Source organism: Rhincodon typus, chromosome 12 (assembly GCF_021869965.1).
Source record: "Rhincodon typus isolate 14 chromosome 12, sRhiTyp1.1, whole genome shotgun sequence".
Lineage (NCBI taxonomy): Eukaryota > Metazoa > Chordata > Chondrichthyes > Orectolobiformes > Rhincodontidae > Rhincodon > Rhincodon typus.
Window position 1 is genome coordinate 49,437,008 of NC_063343.1, and position 4,840 is coordinate 49,441,847.

A 4,840-nucleotide genomic window follows, 5' to 3' on the forward strand; every position below is an offset into this window, starting at 1 on the left:
CGGCATATTGATTGTGGGGACTGACATTGAATGTCAAGGGGCAATGTTTAGATTCTATCTCTGTTAGAGATGGTCATTGCCTGGCATTTGTGTGGTGTGAATGTTTCTTACCACTTGCCAGCAAAAACCTGGATAATTTCCATGCCTTTGGATGTGGACTGCTTTAGTATCTGAGAAGTTACAGATAGTGCTGGACATTATGCACTCTTCAGCAAACATCTCATTTCTGATATTAGGAAGGAATGTCATTGATGAAGCAGCTGAAAGTGGTTAGGAGTAGGACACTAGCCTGAGGAACTCCTACAGACACATTCTATTGTTGAGGTGATTGACCACAATATCTCAGTATTATTCCAATCAGTAGAGAGTTTTCCACTTGATTACCATTAACCCTAATATATCTGGAATCTTCCTGAGCATATAAGGCATGACGGTATTGCAACTTTCTTCTGTGCAATGCAGAATAGGTTTTCATCTTGCCTAATTCTTTGAACAAATTAGGATAATTCCTTTACAAATCAACTATTTAGCTTGTGACTGATATTGTGGTCAAAACATATGGCAGGAGTGAGATGCTAGTGAGATTACAACAATTCCTAGTTGTGAAGTACATAATAGGTTTTCTAATATTTGGTGTCACCTATGTTGGAGATTTGCATGTAGCATACATTTTAACGCTTTGCAAAGCTCACAATCATGCAGCTGAACTACTGGGTGTGATCAGTGTTTGCAAGGTTTGCAATCAGACATTATTGTGACATTTGCTCCTACGTGTAGCTTGAAATTTGGGAGATGTCAGTTAACATAAATGTCTGTTGCCAAAATGTTTGGTGTGGTCCACCTATTTCCCCTCGGAAGACTGTTGGTTTGATTTCTACTGAAGACTGGTTCATTTATTTATCACTTTATGTGGGCAGGTTTTCTTGTTTTGCTTCTCTGTGACTGTGCCTATGTCAACAAATTAAAAGCATCCAGTTTTAATAAATGGACATTGTTCACATTTGTGAGGTTTCTTTCCTTTGCAGCTTACCAGTTTATGGTTGTGTATCTTAAGGATTGAATCGGGGAGGTGATGGCCTAGTGGTATTATCGCTGGACCGTTAATCAGAGACCCAGATAATGTTCTGGCGACCCAGGTTTGAATCCTGCCATAGCAGATGGTGGAATTTGGATTCAGTAAATATTTGGGATTAAGAATCTCATGATGACTGTGAATTGCCGATTATTGGGAAAAACCCATCGGGTTCACTAATCCCCTTTAGGGAAGGAAACTGCCATCCTTACCTGGTCTGGCCTACATGTGACTCCAGATCCACGGAAGTGTGGTTGACTTTTAGCTGCCCTCTGGATAATTATGGATAGGCAATAAATGATGCCGAGCCAGCGATGCCCTAATCCCCTGAATGAATAAAAAAAATGATTTTGAAGATCTCCTATGCCAAGTTTGATCTTCTCTCATTAGGCCTAATCTATTTGGCTTCCGGTTCTCTGCCTCATTCACTATCTGAATGGCTTTCTATAAAATTAGATCTTCTTTGGGCTGTATAAATCTGACAAAGACTCATCAGTAAGACCTTGAATAATTTAATCTCTCATAAATTCTGACATTAAAGTGCCATAGCTATATTCCTCCACTAATCCATAGTCATCTCTGTTTGTCATATTTTTCAATTAAGTTTTACTGTTTCCAGAATTTTATTAGTTTAGAGGTTTGAATAATTGTCAAAGGCTTTTAGTACCTCTTCACATTTTTCTGATGTATCATTTACCTCCTGATGAGCAATAACCTCATCTGCTACACTTCTGTCCATGTGCCACATCAATCATTGACAGTGGAAGCGTAGATCATGAAGCCTGGAGATACCACATTGAGAGTAATGCAGATACTTCGGAGACTAAGCAAAGAGACAACCTAAATAAGAAAAGGAGGAGCAGGATGGATTCAATTGCCGCCGGAAGGAACTACACTTTCACGTACACCTGCTGTGAGAGAATCTGTTGGTTAAAGATGACCGTAACCTTCCTAAAATTCCCATGTTCTGATTGTTATAATAGAGGATTCCTGATGTTCAAGGCGACAATGAGGTTTCTCACCATGCACAGTTTTGATGGAGAATTTCCTACCTTTTACAGCTGCAAGAGTCTCCTGAAAATAAATCCTTGACCAAAATTAGAGATAACAAGGTGTAGAACTGGATGAACACAGCAGGCCAAGCAGCATCAGAGGAGTAGGAAGGCTGACATTTCGGGCCTAGACCCTTCTTCAGAAGGTGTTCACCCAGTTCTATACCTTGTTATCTCAGATTCTCCAGCATCTATCTCATGACCAAAATTATTCACTTCTTCAAATTGTCCAATTCTTATCTGCCTTGAGTGAAATTATGTGAAATTGTTTCTTGGCCCTGGCCCTGTTAGCTCTATTTTTTCTAGTCATGCTCTGTGGTAAGTGTGTATTATGATGGTGATACCCAATCTGAGATGCAGCTTATTTTAAAATTCTCAACTTCTCATCCTGAGTTACTGCACTGTTTAAAGTCTCCCCTTTGCACCAAGGAAAGTTTAATTGTGATTCACACAAACTCTATTGTCTGTTCACTCAGCAGCTGAACTCAAACTCAGCTCTGCTCCCACAGATCACCATCTTGTGATGTAGCCTGTGCCCCTGCCTTGGAGGTGCCAATTCCTTCTGTTCCAGGACATTTCTTATCAAGTCTGAAATGCTTTCTGTCATTCTTTGAAGTATTCTTCAGTGTTTAGTGCTGCTGCGAGGTTTTTGGGGTTTCGCTGTGTTCAGGAATCAACAGTATCTAATTTGCTTGAAGTCTTCTGCGTTATCAGCATGTATGCCTCATTGAGTCAAATGCTGCTAAATTGTACCTTCAGATCCCGTACTGATCGTTGTGTAGTGTGTGTTGCCTTCTGTATCTTCTATATGTTCTTTCGGGGCTTATATGGTCTAGTATGTGTGAAGATAGCCATCTTCTAGTCTGATCAGAAGAGATTTGTAGAATAAACAAGATACAGTTGATTACATCTCTGTAACTGTTTGAAGGATACAAAAATAATCTCTATATTACTGCAAAGACTACTGGGAGGTCTCAGTCTTATATCTGTCTCTGATGAGATCCTGCATTAATCTGCTACCAAGTCACACATGACAGTATTTGTTGCACTCAGTTAAGTATTTATCCATTCAGACCCTTACATTACAATACAATACAAATCCATATAACAAATAGAAAAGCACAACTTAAAATTTATATGAAATAATGAGTATTAGTGATAAATGTTGCTGAGAAGAACATAACCTCTTTGTCAGTCATTGTGCTGAAACTCATGAGCCTTGCAGAAGAATGAAAGGAAATCAAATTGATGGGGAAAGTAGAAGCAAATAAAAGCAGATTGAGAGATAGATACATGTGCACAGTCCCTGAAGTACAGAGAAAGAAATAAAGAGGTTCATTGCAGCTTAGCATTTTTTTAAGTTGTGCTAATTATTTTTATAAGTATTAGAGAAAAATCTTTCCAAGTAATTGTAGAAGCTGAGCCAGAATTTCCTGAAACCTTTTGGCATGTCCAGGCACAACTTACAGAAAAATTTAAATGGACCTGAATTACAGCAGTTTCAGGAGAAATACTGGCATGCCCAAGATTTCTTAATTGTGTTTCTGCAAAGGGAGGTCCTCTTAAACCCTGTGCCTTCTGTTTACTGAGCTCCACCACCATACATAAAAGCCAGCTTGTTCGGGTTACCCTCTAATGTACTGACCCAGATTTACATTTAGGCATAACCTGCCTGAAGCCACTTCATTCTGGAGTTTGATAGCTTTTGGAGATTTAACAAAAATTCTGAGCTGAGACTCTCACAATGCTTAACCAAAGTTTTCAGTTTAGTGAACTGGGTTGTTTCTGGGTCCATGATTCCCTTACACTTACAAATTGACTAAGAAGCTGGATTAGCCTTTGCAACGGGTATACCTCATGCAGAAAGAAGAGAAGAAGCAGAGCCACAAAGTTCTGAGAGTGAGGTACCATGAAATAAGACAACAGTTCCTTTACTATTATCCCTAAAGGTGCTGATCTAGTCTTGACTGTTTTAGGCCTGTCTTGACATTCCAGTGCAGGCAAATAGACATTGCGGGAAATTTGGATGGAAGTTTCAATTGGTAAAACTAGAATAATTATGCCTAAGCGTAACCTAGGAAGTTCACGACCAAAGGAAAATAATTGTACTCTTCACATTTAATGAGCCAAGAGTTATGTCTTGTAGGAGTGAGCAAAAATCTCTGTTATTTAGAATACTGGACCAAAACCCATGGATTTTTAACCAAACTTTTAAAGCAAAAAGAAAGGCAGATGAGCTATGCTCTGGAATACACAATCACGGGGATAGGTGTCTTACCCTAAACGAACAATGAACCAGACCTAAGGCAACGGCTTCAGACATCTTGGACTCTTCAGAGGAACCAAGGCATTCAACTTCATTTAATATTCATTCGCATAAACACTGGACATTCCACTTAATCAAAACACAATTACACCTACTCTAAACTATAAGGAAGCCAATTCAGCACTAAGGGTACAACAGAAACGCAATAGAGAATATAGATTGAAGAGGTGATAATGGAGCAAACAGTCTGTATAATTGTTGGTCCTGATCTGGAAGAGGGGGAAAGAGAGAGAGAGAGCGATCCCTGCAGCTACCAAGAGAAGAGGGATCCCAGGCAGCTACTGTCCCCGAGAACTGAATGCATAGCAATCTCCATGACACAGAGATAGTAGGAACTGCAGATGCTGGAGAATCCGAGACAACAAGGTGCAGGGCTGGATGAACACAGCA